The following is a 16,225-nucleotide window of genomic DNA, read 5'->3' on the forward strand; positions in this document are numbered from 1 at the left end:
CGGCATCTGCTTAAAAGCACAAAGCTAGTACAGACACCCGAAGGAGTGCCTTTGGGTGGGAAGGCTCAGTTGGTGGATAGAAATGGCCATAGGGTCTAGCATGGGCAGACGCCCTCAGACTTTGTGCACTCTCCACATCCTACCTATTTCCACTACCCATGCCAACAATGCTGACTCATAGGTAGGTCTTGCACTGCCACTTAATAGCCAAAGGTATCTGACCGTCTACAGCCAGTGGGTTCTCTGCTGTTGTCCTCTGAAATCAATGCCACGATTGTAGAAGAAATAATAATGGCAACATGAATTGTAAGATTAAGGTGTTTGATACTGAGTGGTAAAATTGAGACAAAAAAAACGCATAGTCATGTGCTGTGCACAGGTATTAAAGGGGTCGTTAAATGGCTACTAATTTGCCGTAGAAATGTTCTGTCCATGACATCTTGTTGAGGTGCCATTTTCATTTGTTTTTCACTGTAAAGCGATGCAGTTTCATGTTTTTATTGGGGGTCATAAGCACTGTCTTTGCAGATTCAAAGTTGGAGTATTTTCTTGTAAAAAATTATATCTGCATAATCTTGTCCTCCTGCACTAGTCTGGTCAATCTTCAGTTCACACTTTTGAGACAAGTCCAGTTTCTTTAGGTTTTATCACCCTGGACTAAACGTGTCTTCATCTTTGCTTGTATAAGCTAAAACTAGTTGATATTAGCCCACAGACGTTTGTTACAATTAACCATTAGTTATCTCCGATAGGGTGAAAGCACACTGGCCAGCCAAAATATACTTCTGTACAGTGCATTTTAACAGGCTGTTGAAGATGGACCAGCAGTTCAGTGTCACAGCAATTTAGACAATTGGTGGGCAACCTGCAGCTCTCCAGATGTTTTGCTTGCAACTTATTCAATGTAGAGCGCTCATTGCAGTCCCATGCCAAAAGGACTGCAGGTTGCCCACTATTGATTTGGACTATGTGCAATACTGACCACAGGACCCTAGGCACGACGCACCTGAAGTGTTAATATCCCAGCTCAACAGAGCAGACTGCCCACCCCCCACAAGCGTAGGTGCCAGCTTACCCTTGCCTCCTACTTCCTCAAGTGATCTCACCAGCTGAAGTAAAACTCTAGAGGGCGAGAGTTAGGCATGGGTAGCTTTTCAAATCCAAGACACAGGCAGGCAACACACATCTGACAGTGCCACTTCATCTGGCCCACCAACGCTTGGTGTGTGTTTGTTTTCACACCCCACCAGTTATTCACACTCCAGCTCACCACAAGTTCTCAGCATAATCCAATTTGGGCTTCTGGCTGAGCTCGTGTTCAAAGATTAAAGTTTGGGAGGCAAAGCGCCAAATTACAATTGAGCATATACACAAATTGCCTGTTGTTACCCATCACGGCTAGTATCATCTGCAAAACGCTCTTGGTTGCGTCCTCATGGTGCTCCACCAAAAGAGGATTCAACGGACCAGTCTGTCTTCTTATGTAATTTTAGCATTTTTACTGCACACAGCTGTCATGTGCATGCTTTCTAGGCATGCTGACGGATCTGAGAGTCGTAGGCTTGGCTCTTAGGAGGAGAGGGGAAGGCAACATTGCAGTGCTTTTTGTTGAGATTGCAGATCTGATGTACCCTGAGCTCTGATTGCTAAGGACTTCCAGGTGGGAAGTTTAGATGGCATGAGGGCTTTTTGGCCAGAAAGCCGACGTTGTGCTTGTATTGTAGCTGTGTGTTGGCCAGGGGCTGAGTTGAAATTAGAGGCGTAAGAACTGTCTGATGGTCAAAGCTTGGGGAAGAGGGTCTTTTATAAGCATTTAGCAAATGGCTGTTGTGCATTTGTGTGCGGTGTAGAGAAATTGAGGGTCGGTCAAGGAGGTAGGTGGTGTTATGGGTTTCCTTGATACTTTCAAATTGTTGGTCTTGCTGTCGGTTGCATTGTAGTGACTTTTTGTGGTTGGTGTGTGAAGGTCTCCTCTTGTTGCGGTTTGGGTATTCCAGGATACATGAAAGGTTGAGGGCCTGCACTCTCTTTTGCTCATGCACAATTGTCGCAGCCCTGCCCTCGAATACCGCACTCGCACTTGGAAGGCATGATGCTCCCACCCACAGACGCACAATAGTTCTGAGGTAGTAGGTGAATTGAAAGGAAACCGACCTAAACTTTTAAATCTCTCCTTGTCTGCCAGACACAATACTTATGATCGCTTGTTGTCCCTAAACCAAAAACCTTTTTTTCTGAGGATTCAGGCTTTAGGATTTCCATACGTCTGTAAAAATAACTTTTCTACTTTGAGCAAACGTAAGGGTGCACTGTGTTTGTGCCCTGGTTAATCCTTAGTTTGATACGGTTTTTCCATGTATTGAACGTAAAATGTTATATGCCGAATATGTAGTGTTAGGTACTAAATTAGTTTTAGTATTTCCTTTTTCTTATTTCAGTAGTTCTCAGCTTTTTGCTGGCTTTTCGGTTTCCTAGACTTTCCTTTTGCTTTCAGAGGGACTTCCACTGAGGCGCTCCTGCAGCAGCAATTCCCGTTGTGCTGCTCTTAGTAGCACAAATGTCTTCCTGGCCATGTGTGCCTCACCCAGAAGGTGTGTTGGGAAGTAGGGTGTGTGGCATTTACATTGGCCAACTGTACCCAGTAGCCTTTTTACCACACTGGTAGCCATTTGCCCCTTATGTGGTAGCAAAATAACTGCCAAGGCATTTTAAAAATGTTGTACCTCAGCATGAAGTAGCCTCTTTGCAGAGTCCCAAAATGAGCTGTTGTGTGACGGGTTTAAACTGAAGGAGGGTCTCCCAGAATTCTAAATCCAAATGTGTCTGTGGGTGTAGCCGGAAGGATGGAGTTTGACTGGCAAATCCTGATTAGATGGGTGCCAAAAGGTTGAGAGGAGTGTGGCCGTGGATTGATTGCCAAAGCAAAGCCCAGCTTCAGTAAATATGGAGACTCTGGGCCATTGCATTTATTTGTTTGCCAAAACGTACCTTAGAAGATGCTGGAGAAATTGGGTGACTCAGAGGATTCTGCTTCTGCTCCGGGAGTGCTCCTGATAGTCGTGGCAAGCAACTCCACCTTGGAACAACTCTACCCCCACCCTGCAACTGCTCCTCATCAGAAAACCATCCTGCTCCCTGTGCTCAGTCCTTTGCCTGTAACCTGGCTTAAGGGGTCACATCGGTGCTACCCAGTGGTGCTGCCATGCGCTCCTCTTCATGGCTCACCTAGAGGGGGTCCTCCGTCGTGGTGGATTTTGTGTTTCTGGTCCTATTCTGTACTTTTACTAACAGACATGGGAGGCTGGAACCTGCGCCTAGCCAGACTCCAGCTTGATGCCTAAAGTGACCACTGCACCGCAATTCCAAGGCATTCCTCATATCCTTCAGCCAGGGAATGCATCCCCAGCTCCCTGACCGCCCCACCCATCTTATGGTTGATCCTCCCCTTTAGGGTCTCTTGGTTGTCTGCAGCCCCAAGGCCCTCTTGATCAGAGGTTTTTTCAGTGGGCTGGTGGTCCACTCTGCATCCATCAAGTACCAGACCTCTGGTAATCGAATCTGGGCCTGCATGTCTTCTTCTGGTGTCTCCCAAGACACTCCAGCTGGGCGGTTGCTCCCAGGACCTGTAAGTAATACCGACATTATCGTTTTGATCGCAAGCACATTGATTGTGTCCCCATGGCGTCTGCGGGCAAACTTTTCTAAACTAACAGAACTTCCTTAAAGAACTTGAGCCATTTACCTACTTTACAGTCTTCGTTGCATATTTGTTGCTAATGTGGTTCTGGCGTTTTTAAAGAATTCCTGTGCTTTCTTTTTCCCCCCCTCAAACATGCCTTTTCTTTTCATATCCTTGCTAAAAGGAATACTACAGTTAACTGTTTGAAATCCTTCCAAAATAGTGAAAGCTGCAGTAACTTGGTTCACTTTTTTACTACTGGTTTTAATTGAGAGTTGGGTCTTTTCTAGACCCCTTAATGGTTCTACATAAGGACTGACCGACCTTTGTAATAAAGGGTATACTTTCAGTATATCTACTGTGTGGTTCAACCTTTGTGTTCTTGCCTGTGACTTGATGTAAAATCTATTTGTTCTCGCCCTTCCTAAGAGTGAGGCCTGACTGCTTTGCCATATTAAACATTGTGAGAGTGTAGACGAACTTGGTGGAAACCATGTCAACACCCTCTGGTAGGTGTTCTTAAACCGCTCAAAAAAAGACTTTAGACTCACCCCCAAAAGCAGGCACAACAGCTTGTTTGCCAACCTTCTCCTTGTCGTCTTCACTGCATGTCAACCTTTGTACGGTGGAGGGGAGATCAGCACCTCTTGATTAGCCTTGCCCTTGAGCATACATCCTTTATTGGGAGGAGCTGAGTTTTGTCTTCCTAAACCCTGGCCTCCATGCAAGGATCACATAGATGTGTGAGAGGAGCTCGGAGTCCATTCCTGTTCTGCCATTAGCATCTCAAGAATCGCTCTCTATTTTCTTGTGGTGAAGTCGAGTTTCTGTAGCCATTCACTTATTGGCTTCTCGCACATAAGTCACCTCTGGTGATTGGCCTGTTGCTTATAAGCCGTCTCTGGTCATTGACCTTTCTCTTGGGGATTAATGTCCAGTTGCTGACCTTTCTCCATAGAGGTCTCCTCTGGTCAGTATGCTTTCAGTGGCAGTCTTATCTGGCATTTGGCCTAGTGTGGTTCACCTCTTCTTATTTGCCTTTCTCTGTAAGGGCCCCCTTTTGACATTTCGCTTTCTTTGAACGAGTACTAGCTTGTTATATACCCGTCATGGGCTGTTCACTGACTGAGTTACCTCTGACAGTTGACATTTTTTGGAGGAATCCTTTATGTTCATTTGCCTCCTTCTGAAGGGTCCTGCCATTGACGGTTGGTGTTTCTCTAGGTAAGTCCCCCCTCCAGTCATTGATCCTTCTCGGGAAAGGTGTCATCCGCCCAGTGGCCTTTCTCTTGATAAACTCACTTTGAATCTTTTGTCTGGATGAATGATCTCTGATTGTGGGCCTTTCTATCGAGGAGGCGCTGTCCTCTGGCTATTGGCTTTTCACTAGGAGGTGGGGGAGAGTGATGAATGCCTCCTAATTCATCTTACTTTAGAGGGGTTCTCTAATTTTTTCTTCTTTTGGCGCATGGGGTCACCTAGTCATTTTGTCTTCTTTGGAGGGGCTGTTTGCTAGTTATTGGTCTTTACGTGCAGAAATAACTGCTCGTCATTATATGATATATTTTATTTGTATCACACCCATACACAAGTGTTTCAGAGCGCGACGAGGCAAGGGAGGGCAAACAAGGGAGAACAAAACAACGATCTTACTAGGCACAGTGACATTGAGAACGTGCAAGTGCAGGGAAGAGGGAAGGGGGAAAGTGCGAGGGGGACTGGTGTAGAGTGCTGAACACGTGATAGAATAACAGGTAGTGCGGCCAGCAGGTGGTAAGTGCGAGAATAAGGTGTAGACAACGGGTGTCTGAGTGCTGGAAGGGGACTGTAGGGTTGCAGATACAGACCCAAGTGCAGGTGTGTGACTGGGAGGGCAGGGATCTGGGCCCGAAATCAGAGGGTAACCAGGTGCCGGTGCCAAAGCAGACAGATTAGCAGGGGAGAGGAAGAGCGAAGGCAGAAGCAAAGAGGAAGGTCTTGAGGTGCTTCCGGAACTGAAGATGGTTCTCAGGTTTCAGGGGGGCAGGGAGGCTGTTCCAGAGGGAGGCCCCGGCAGATGAAAGGGATCTACCCCCCAACTCGTTGCTTGGAGAAGCGACTGACCCTGAGGGAATTGGAGGTGAAGGAGCGAAGAGCTCGAGTAGGAATGTATTTACAGAGGAAGAGTTGAAGGTATTGTGGGCCCAGGCCCCAGAAAACCTTATGGTCAATGCAGAGGGTCTTTAATTTAATCATTGCAGCCACTGGGAGCCAAGGAAGAGATTTCAGGGCTGGAGAGATACGATCCCAAGGCTTGAGGCCAAGGACAAGTCTCACAGTCCAGTTCTGGATAAGCTGCAGAGGACGGAGAGTGGTTTCAGGCAGATTTAGAAAGAGGCTGTTGCAATAGTCCAGCCTAGAGAGAACCAGAGCCCGGGCGACAGTGAGCTTCTGACGGAAGGAGAGGAAAGGAAGAATACATCTGAGGAGGTGCAGTTGGTAGTTAGATTTTTTTTTTAGACTTCCGAGACGTGAGGAGAAAAGTAGAGCGTGGAGTCAAAGATGACCCTAAAGTTCTTAGCCTTCGAGGTGGCAGCTTGGAGAGGGCCCAGGGAGGCTGGCCAAAGAGTGACAGGAAAGGAAGGTGCAGGTGTGCTGATGAGGAGGATCTCTGTCTTACTGGCATCAAGGCAGAGGTTGTTGGCGGCGCACCATTCCTGGATTGCAGACAGTCAGAGATGAGATTGGGAGAAGAGGTGGCAGAGGGAAGCCTGAAAACAAGCTGGTTGCCATCCGCATAGCATTGAAGGTTTGAGTAGAGACCAGCAATACAGTGGGCAAGCGGTGCCAGGTATTGGTTGAAGAGCCAGGGAGAGGGGTTAGAACCCTGGGGGACGCCACAGGTAGACAGTGAGATGGAGGAAAGGAATGACCCAAGTTGGACCTAGGAGGGCCGGTTGGAGAGGAAGGTGGTCAGGCCAGGGCCTGATCAGTGATACCCAAATTATCTCGGAGGCGATTGAGCAGGATGGCATGGTTGACAGTGTCAAAGGCAGAAGAAACTCCAAGTAGGAGGACAGATGGGATATTAGTAACCCGGCGAGAGACAATTTGAATGCAACAAGCATTCTGATTGGCTCTCGCCAGGTCCCTACCCGGCCGGGAATCCCTCTGTCGGGATTCCACCGCCTTTGTCCCCGGCAGGGGGCGTGGCAACCCCTCAGCCAATGAGGAGGCTCGAAGCGGGGCCATCCCCGCTCCGAGCCTCCCCGCGGCTGAGAGGCTGCCTTCGCCCCCCCGCCGGGGACTCGGGTAAGTCTTTTTTTAAATTAATTACATTTTTTTTTTTTAAATTCCTTTCCCTCCCGATGGCCGCCATGGAAAGGGAAAACGGACTCCATTTTCCCTTTCCATGGCGCCGGCCATTTTCTTTTTTTATTTTTTTTTCTCCCGAAACGCCGCAGCGCCCCAGCGTTTCGGGACCAAAAAAAAAAAGGTTTTAGTGCCTGTCCTCCCGTCCTTACCTATGGGGCCCGGGGCATTACCTGAGTCGGTAATACCCCCCACGCTCGGGTTCTATTGCTTAATTAGAATCAAGTTTGGAGAGTAGGTCTTCACGGATGTTCAGATCAGTTTCCATGCTTCTGGCAGCTCTGAAGCCAGACTGATGGTGACGGAGACAACCAACAGAATCTGTGTGAAGATTACGCTGGGAGATGGCCAGCTTTTCCAGTAGTTTCTCCAGGAAAGTAGTGTAGTGATGGAGATCGGGCTGTGGGTTTTTTCAGAAGAGGGTGCGCTAGAGAGTGTTTAGAGTGGAAGACTCCAGAGGCGAAGGAGTGGTTTCAGAAGTAGGCCAGAGCAGGAGCAAGGGTGTCAATGTGGTCCTTGATGGTTTTGGATGATCAAGAGGGAGGAGAGGCAGCTGCAGGGGGGCCAGTGGTATCAGAGAGAGAAGGGGGAGGAGGAGGTGGAGAGGACGAGAGGGTGGACAGGGTTTTTGAGATAAAGTGAGGGGCAAGGGCCGTGCAGAGGTCCTGGGAGGCGACAGGAGCGGTAGAGACTGCAGCAGGGTTGTCCAGCTCCTTGCAGATTTTCAAGAGTTTGGCTGAGTTGTTAGATGGCGCAGGGACGTGGGTTGGATATGGGTTCTCTTCTTAGTGCGGTCAAGGAGGCGGGATTGCCTTTGGAGCAGGCGGCAGGCCAGTTTGTCAGAGGATGCACAAGAAGCCCGCCATTTCCTCTCAGCCACCCTACACTTGCGTTTAAGGGTAACTAGACCAGAGTCGTACCAAGAGTTGCACTTGGCTTTGGGCTTCAAGCGGATCCTCATGACAGGGGCAAGAACATCAAGAGTATCAGGAGAGGGGAGTGGTCAGAGGGATAGAGAGGGGGAGGTCTGAAGAGATCAGAGCATCCAGAGTATGTCCTGCTGAGTGAGTCGGGCCAGAGGGGAAAGAGAGCGAGTAGCAGAGGTCGCGACTCGCTGGTGTTTAGGTGAATCATCTTAGTTATTGGCTTTACTTGGGTGGAGGGCACCTCTGGCCATTAGGCTGCCCACTGAGTGGTCCCTCTTTGTCAGTGTTCCCTTCCCCACAGGTTAGTGTGTTTTTCTCAAGAAGAGTCCTTTCTGGCCATTGGTCTCTCTGGAGCAGGACTGCTCGTTATGCAGGTCGTGGGCTGCCTGTGGGGCCCTTAAGATTTTTCTGTGACCCCCCTGACCTCAGCACTACTCTGGCTTTGCAACACCCAGGGACAGCAGTGTGACGTGGCTTGTAAGGGAACTGCCAAGGGAAGTACCTGTTAACGCACACTTCATGAATACAACCCTCTGGGGAAATAAGCCAGGAGATAGCTTGCAAGGATAACAAGGTTTAATTATACAGAATACAAATATCAGAACGCTCTGACTCCAAAATACATTACATTTCTTTTTGAGGGACCACATCCTCGTAGATGACATCACGTATAGGGTCTAAACTAGCACATTTAATTGGGTGGACAGTATACATACTCCTGCTCCATGTGGGATGTCGGGCTACAATTGGTTGGTTCATCCGCTGTCTTCGCTCCATGTGGGTCAGCTGGGCTCATCTTGTTGTCTAGTGAAGGTCAGGTCGCTCATGAAATACAGGGTTACATCTAATCTAGCACACCTAAGCCTACTACTACATCACTGTGGCATGCACCTGGGCAGGCCGGGATTGGTGCCAGGGGGAAGGGAGGATGAAATACAGTCTCACTGACCCATACATTCTGGGTTTCGTTGATACCGCTCCTCTTGCACCCAAGGTCTCCACCCGGGGTTGGATCTATAAATTATCCCCCCGCCCTGTACCTCGTGTTACATAGGATGTATTTTATGCTGTGGCGGGGGCGAGAACAAGCTGCGCATGCTTAGATCTTTTATGGTCACTTGATTTGTGCTAGGACAGGGGAGTTGCTTGCTTATCATGGAATGCAAGGGTATGGGGGTTGGGTCAGTGGTGTGGGGTTGGCTTTGGGTGGCTGGGTGGGGGTTAGAGGCCTTCTGGCAGCTTAGTGGTGATGAATGAGCACTGCGCGGAGCCTGGTGTTGGCTCACGCTCTTGCAGGGCGCATTTCGTGGAAAGATACTGTTTGCAACAGTGAAGAGACATGGGAGAAGTGGATTTCCGTGAGAACTGGTGGTGCGCATTCATTCTGTGATGTTGGGCATAGAGAAATCTGTTCATGGAGCTCGGCTACCGTAGCGCAGTGAAGCAAGCCTGTGCTTTTGCCATAACTACAAAATGGCGTTTCGTTCTATGCGTGTCCTAATGCTATGCATCTGTTGTTCGTGCTATATTACCTCCGCACAGAGTTTCATAGTGCGGTTCTCTTCCCCCTTATACACTACTTCATAGGGGAGTTGCCTCACCTGAAGGCGCTTGGGGTTTGGGGGGGTGGTGATCTACTCCTTTCCAATACTCCTTTCCATCCCAACACTGTAGAATGTAGCACTTAACTGAAACTTTCAGGTGTATTTATTTTACCATCCACTTTCAACTTCACGATGAAGGCAGATGTTAATAAATAACCTGTTTTGCCACAGTCATAAGGTGATTCCTGGTAGCGGCTACAAGGATTAAAGAAAAAGAGAGGTGTGTGTGTGTGTATTATTATTTTTTTTTTTTTTCCTCTCCACGCATTGTAATAATGCCCTAGTAAGGCCAGATAATGGCTCTAATCCGTGGGAAGCCATCATTTCTAAATGCATGATATCAACTAAAAGCAGCTCCTGTGTATTTGGCATCAGGAGCTAGTGCACAACGCAATGCAAATCCAACTTGCGCATAACATGCAAACACTACATTTCTCTCCATCATATATATTCCATCCTGCTTTTAAATAATGTCCTTTGGATGTGTCTTTTAATTTGGCTTTATCCATACTACCAAACATACAAAGTTAATACCTTGGAGTGAAAAGTTGCTCCTGCTATCAGATGTTTTCAAACTAACCAGGCTCTCCTAAGCTAGACGTCGGAGCTACATAGCTCCCAGCAATGTCGAACGCTACTTGTGTGCTTCAGTTTTATGACTGGTAATTGTAGTGTCCTGACCCTCAAAAAAATGGTGTATGTCTGGCCACATTATTGCCTCTGAATACAGGGGAATCTGACTAAGGAGGTATACCAGTGTTGAAGAACAAGATTCTAACATTGTTAAAATCAATTACCATGTTTGTGTCCTCTCTTTAATTAAAGCAATGGGAGTTTGCAGAAGGTGGCGCCACAAACTCTTTGTCCTGAGTGAGTTTCATCTATGGCTTGGTCTGCTTTCACTGCTCAAACAACCCTTTTTGTATAGTTGTTTGGGCCCTGTGTCTATGCACATGGCTAAACCTACAGAAGCCTACAACTGTTCTGGTTCATGACTGAGATGGGATTCTGGGGTGAACAACCCTCCCTGACATTTATTAGCTTTGCCCCTCTTCAGCAAGCCTTACCTACACTAGTGCATTCTGACCGAGCATTGTTTTTGCTCTGAATGTCGCTTTTTTCTTCCCCTCTCCCCCCCGAAGGCTGTTAAAGAGAACTTGGAGGTTTGTATTTTTTCATTCTGAATTATGTAAATTGGGAGTGCAGTCTTTTGTTTTGAGGAAACGATAAATCTTCATTTGTGATGGGATTAAGAGGCAAGTAAAAAAAGGTTTTTTAACCAGGAACATTTATTGCTATCAATACTTTCTTCATGGTACATAATTTACATAAAAGAAAATATATTTCTCTTTCGTCCTTGCTCTCCCTCCTTTCCAACTGGTTGGGTACGTGGAAGATGCTGGCTGCAAAAGATGGCTGCGGTCACTTTAAGAAAATTGAAGGTGTAGGGCCTACGTCACTCATGCGTCCGGCCCTGCGCCGGGCCCACACCTTAACCCCTACGTCACCAACGTTCCACACCCAGTTCTATTTTTCCAGCTACTGGGCGGGTTGGAATTTTGCTGCGCTCTGCGACTGTCCTTTTCGGGGCGTTACTTTTTGCTGTCCGTTCCTTTTTCCTTAGCGATTGGTCATTCATTTAAATTTTATTTTTCACAGTGCTTCCCTCGCATGCAGTATACAACAGGATTCAAACAGTGCATTTGCTGTCGGAAGCAATTCTCAGGGGCCGATCCCCATCATGCCTGCGTCCGCTGTCTGGGTATACCACACACACGGTGAGGATCTGTGTCTTCTGCTGCGGGATTCACCCGATTCCCATGGGAAGAGCGCCTCCTCAGTTCTGGGGTCTGCACTGGGGCGTTTAGGGGGATCCCCCAAGCGTTTTCCCCTGAGAGTACCCATGGGTGGGAAAACCCTATTACCTCCAGATGGGAACGGATCTGAAAAGATCCACCTGGTACAGGAAGATTTGTTTACACCAGACCAAATTGTTAAGGTACCGGGGAAAACATCTTCTGCCTGGGTAATCCGAACAGACAAGGGTTCCTCCAGAGAGGCGCGCGCCTACGGGGTTGACTCAGTACCTTCCGATTCCCTTGTATCTGCTCCAGCCACAGTGGCTACTGCAAGTAAACTTTCCAGTACTTCGGTACCGAAGGATAACATCTTATCCTCGGTTATCGCAGTTGAGCCCTCAAGCTCCTCGGTACTGAAGAAGGCACATAAGTGAGTCATAAACATTCTCGCTTGGGATCCAGTCCAGTACTGACTTTTCCAAAGAAGCACAAGTGGGAAAAAATAACCTGTTATCCCAATCTCTGATTCAGTACCGGAGAGTCAGAAAGATAATTAAATTCTCGTTTCTGATTCTGAAGACTGATACTTCAACATTTTTTACAGTTCCTCCGGAACAATTATTCAGTACTCTTGTGACAGTGAATTCTCCGCAGATTTTGCCACAATTTTCTCCTCGGCGTGAGGACAATTTGGCTCAACCAAAAGTCCCAGCATCTCATTCAGGACCACAGCTGGTTTTAACTAATATTCAAGTACCTAGACCTGTGGTTTTGAACATTTATAATCCAAACCATCAGTCTACCGGGATTTGTCTCTTCTAGATATCCTTTTGGGTTACAAGAGCCCCAACCTAATCCTTCACAAATGGCAAATGACAACCAATATGGTTTTAGAAACCATGCTCTCTGAGCCTTTCTTAGATGTTCTGGCTCAACACATTAGAGACAAAATGCCTCCTAATATTCAGGGATCAGTTCCCCCTGATCCTACTCCTGCGCCAATCACTGTCAGTCGACAGCAAGGATACTGCTCCTCCGTCCAAGAAACAGAACATTTCCAAAGACACTGATACAGATGACGACACTACTCTGTCACCATCTAAGATGTTTCATGAGATTGTAGCAAAAGCTATGCAGGCCTTGGAAATAATTCCTAAAGGTAACCCTGAAACGGCTGTTGTTTTTGGCAAACTGCCCTCTCAGCATTCTAAAAATTAGCTTCCCATGGAATTATCTATCCTACAGCAAGCATTAGCACGCTAGGGAGAACCTCATTCGGATCCTCTCATCTCATAAGCTTTAGACACCAAGTATAAAGTGACTAAGAAAGAGCCTTTCCTGCTTATGGGAAATCTTCAACGCTATCTTTGGTAGTTTCAGCTGCCTTAGGCACCAAGGGCAAAGCTTCTTCTCCATCTTCGGTTCTAGATAAGAATGCAAAGGCCTGGGAAGCACAAGGTGAAGTCTTAAACTAACGCTACTCTGCAAATCAGGCAAGTAAATACTGCTACAGTTTTAGCAAGATTTAATATCCTTAATTGGGGGAACCTGGAGCGCTTTACTGATCTGCTCCGTCAGCAGGCCACTGACAAGTTTTCCTTTTGGCTTTCAGAAGGTAGAGAGGCGGCTATCCAACAGCTTGAAGTTGTTGAGGACCTCACTGATGCAATAGCAAGAGCAGTCACTAATGCAGTCTGCATTAGAAGACATGTCTACTTATCAGCCTCTTCACTACACCAGGATATTCAAGCAAAAGTTCTCAACCTTCCCTTTGACGGCAAAACACTTTTTGATCCCTCCACTGATGAGGTCCTTCAAAAATGTAAAGCCAGTGTCACTGCTACTAAAACTCTTAGCTCAATTTCGGTGAAACAGCCGTATCGCCAACATTTTTAATCTTCAAACCACGTTCTCAAGGGAACTGTGATCCTTCTACATCCACAAAATCCTATTACTCCTCTAAGAAGAGGAAGATACAGACCTAAAACAAAGTCAGGGCCCTCCCCTTCTTCCATTTCTTTGCAAGATCAAAGGAAGTCTATTTTACTTCCTCCCAGGGATGTACATACCTTCAGCTCCATTATCAAGGAGCATACATCCCTGGTAGCGGGAAGGATTGGGAGAGCATCACTCAAGAGGAATGGGTTTTGAATATTATTCGACACGGTTACCGTCTTGCCCTTCCTGCTATTCTCCCAACGTCCCCACCAGTTCCAAAAATCATCCCTGGAGCTCCTGGTAGATATGCAAAAACTTCTATCCTTGGGAGCAATAGAATTGGTTCCACAAGAGGAAATAGGTCAGGGTTTTATTCCTGTTACTTTATAATCCTGAATAAGACTGTCAGGTTTCACCCAGTTTCTGTAAATTGAAACCTTCCATATGGTTACCATTCCTCAGATTCTAACCTCTCTCCAATTCAACGATTGGATGGCATCTATAGATCGGCAAGATTCTTATTTTCACATTCTCATCTTCAAAGATCAGCACCAATACCTGAGGTTTTCCATAGGTAGGTCTCATTACCAGTTCACATGTCTGTCCTTCGGCCTCAATTCTGCATCCATCGTATTCACAAGTATTCTGGGAACAGTGGCAGCTTACCTTCGTTTAAGGACAGTACATCTATATCCATACCTAGACGACTGGCTTCTGAAGGCCCAGTGTCGGGATGAATTGCTTCAAAAGATGCAATTAACATGCCACTCTCTTTTCAACTTAGGGTTTTCGATAAATGTGGCAACATCCAAACTCATTCCTTCTCAAAGGATTCAATTTCTAGGAGCAGTACTAGACACTACTCTTCAGAAAGCCTTTGCTATCCTGGAAAGGGTGTTAGCAATTCAGCAAGTCATTTTGGTGTTCCAAACACATCAGTTCCTAACAGCTTGGTGGTTTCAAAGACTCTTGGGGCTAATGGCCACTTGTATCAATCTAGTTCCCTTTGCAAGGCTTCGTATGAGAACAGTTCAATGGCAATATGCCTGCAACTGAAACCAACTGCTACATTCTCAGGAAATGAAGATTCAAATTCCACTCACTAACCTGGTGGAACTCCCCAGAAACCTGTTAATCGGGTCTCCTTTTCAGCCACCCCTTCACCAAATAGTTATTACAACTGACTCTGAGTACGGTTGTGGATCCCATTGTCAAAGTCTAACAGCACATGGCCTTTGGTCTTCTCAAGAAAAAAGGACCACGTAAATGTTCTGGAAGTAAGACATATTTTTCACTCTAAAATCGTTTCTTCCCTCCCTTCAAGTAAAGGTGGTAACATTTCTCACGGTCAATACCACTGCAATGTTCTGTGTCAACAAGCAGTGGGTACTTGTTCCCTTTCTCTGTGTCTCCTTGGAGAGAAGTTTTGGTATTGGGCTATTCAGAATCACATTTTCTTGTTGGCGTCCCATCTGGAGGGAAAGAAGAACGTCCTAGCAGATAAACTAAGCTGGTTACAGTCTGCTCTGCACGAAAGGGAACTGAAACCATCAGTAGCGCAGATGATATTTCATAGGTGGGGCCATCCAGCAGTAGACATCTATGCCAATCAGCACAACACTCTATGCCCTCAGTTTGCGTCAAAGCAGGGTCAGGGTCTTCAGTCCCTGGGAGATGCCCTACACCTGGATTGCTCAAACCTAGCACTTTACGCTTTTCCACCTCTCCCATTGATGCACAAACATTGCTCAAATTCAAGATGTCACAGAATCTAACAATGATTCTTAAAGCTCTGTTCTGGCCTCGCAAGCTTTGGTTTCCAGACCTCCAGGAGTTAGCAGGGACTTCAGAATTGGATCTCCCATCATCGAGGGATCCATTGTCTCAACCAAAAGGGCAGGTTTAGTTTAGTTTATTTATATTGCGCGCCTCACCCAGGGGTATCTGAGCGCAGTACAAGATAAATGCAGTTTCCTGGTTACACAGAATACAGGAACAATAAAGGCACACATAATCTGACATGTATACATATACAGGTAAGAGGGTTAGTCACAGTTGCAGGCTTATTAAGGCACCCAAAATCGAATATAAGTACAAATAGGTGGCACATTTATTCAGCTACAGGCAGATATATGTCTAACATATGTACAACAATATTAACAAAGTAATTTGTTGTTATAACAAGCATGGTGGTATAGAAAAGGTCACATTATAGCATCGGTGCAGGTGATATTTACATATATACATAGAAGAGGCAGGTGTATTACTGAGGGGCAGCGTTGGTGATGAGCCAATTTTTCATATTATTTCTAAAGCAGTGGAAGGATTGCTTAGTTCTAAAATTGGGAGGGAGTGAGTTCCAGAGTTGGGCGTCAAGGACCGGGAAGCTATTGCCTCCAAATATTTTGAGTTTGTAGCTGGGAATTTGTAGATGGCCTAAGTTAGCGGATCTAGTTATGCGAGCGTGTTGTTTCAAGGTGATTTCTATCAGAGAGGTATTGTGGGGGTGTGTTGTTAAGGCATCTGTAGGTTAGGGATGCAGTTTTAAGTTGAATTCTTTCTTTGATAGAGAGCCAATTGTGGTCCCTTCTTATGGTAGAGATATGGTGTCTGCGAGGGATACTCGGAGCTGTCCTGGTGCGTTATTCTGCAAGATTTGTAGTTTTTTTAATGATGTATTTGTTGGCTCCAAGATATAGTCCATTGCAATAGTCGATTTTTGAGAGGGCTAGGGCTCTAGCCAAGGTGATACAGCTTTTTGTCGAGAGGAAGGGTTTACATGCTCGAATGAGCTTACAGTTGTAAGCATTTGCCGAGGCAGTGGAGCTGACCTGTTTCTTCAGATTGAGGGAGGAGTCTTAAGTAAAAACCCAGTGTTTTTACTTCGCTAGCAACTTAAATGGTGTTGCCATCGATGTTAAAAGATTG

The 16,225-nt window shown here is 46.5% G+C and overlaps 1 protein-coding gene across 3 annotated transcripts in view; it reads left to right on the forward strand.

The window, feature by feature from the left end:
- ANGEL1 (angel homolog 1) overlaps nucleotides 1–16,225 on the forward strand; it is a 375,400-nt gene that overhangs the window by 14,748 nt on the left and 344,427 nt on the right. The window lies entirely within an intron of this gene.

The sequence above is a fragment of the Ambystoma mexicanum genome, chromosome 14 (assembly GCF_040938575.1).
Source record: "Ambystoma mexicanum isolate Mex_15411 chromosome 14, UKY_AmexF1_1, whole genome shotgun sequence".
Classification (NCBI taxonomy): Eukaryota; Metazoa; Chordata; class Amphibia; order Caudata; family Ambystomatidae; genus Ambystoma; species Ambystoma mexicanum.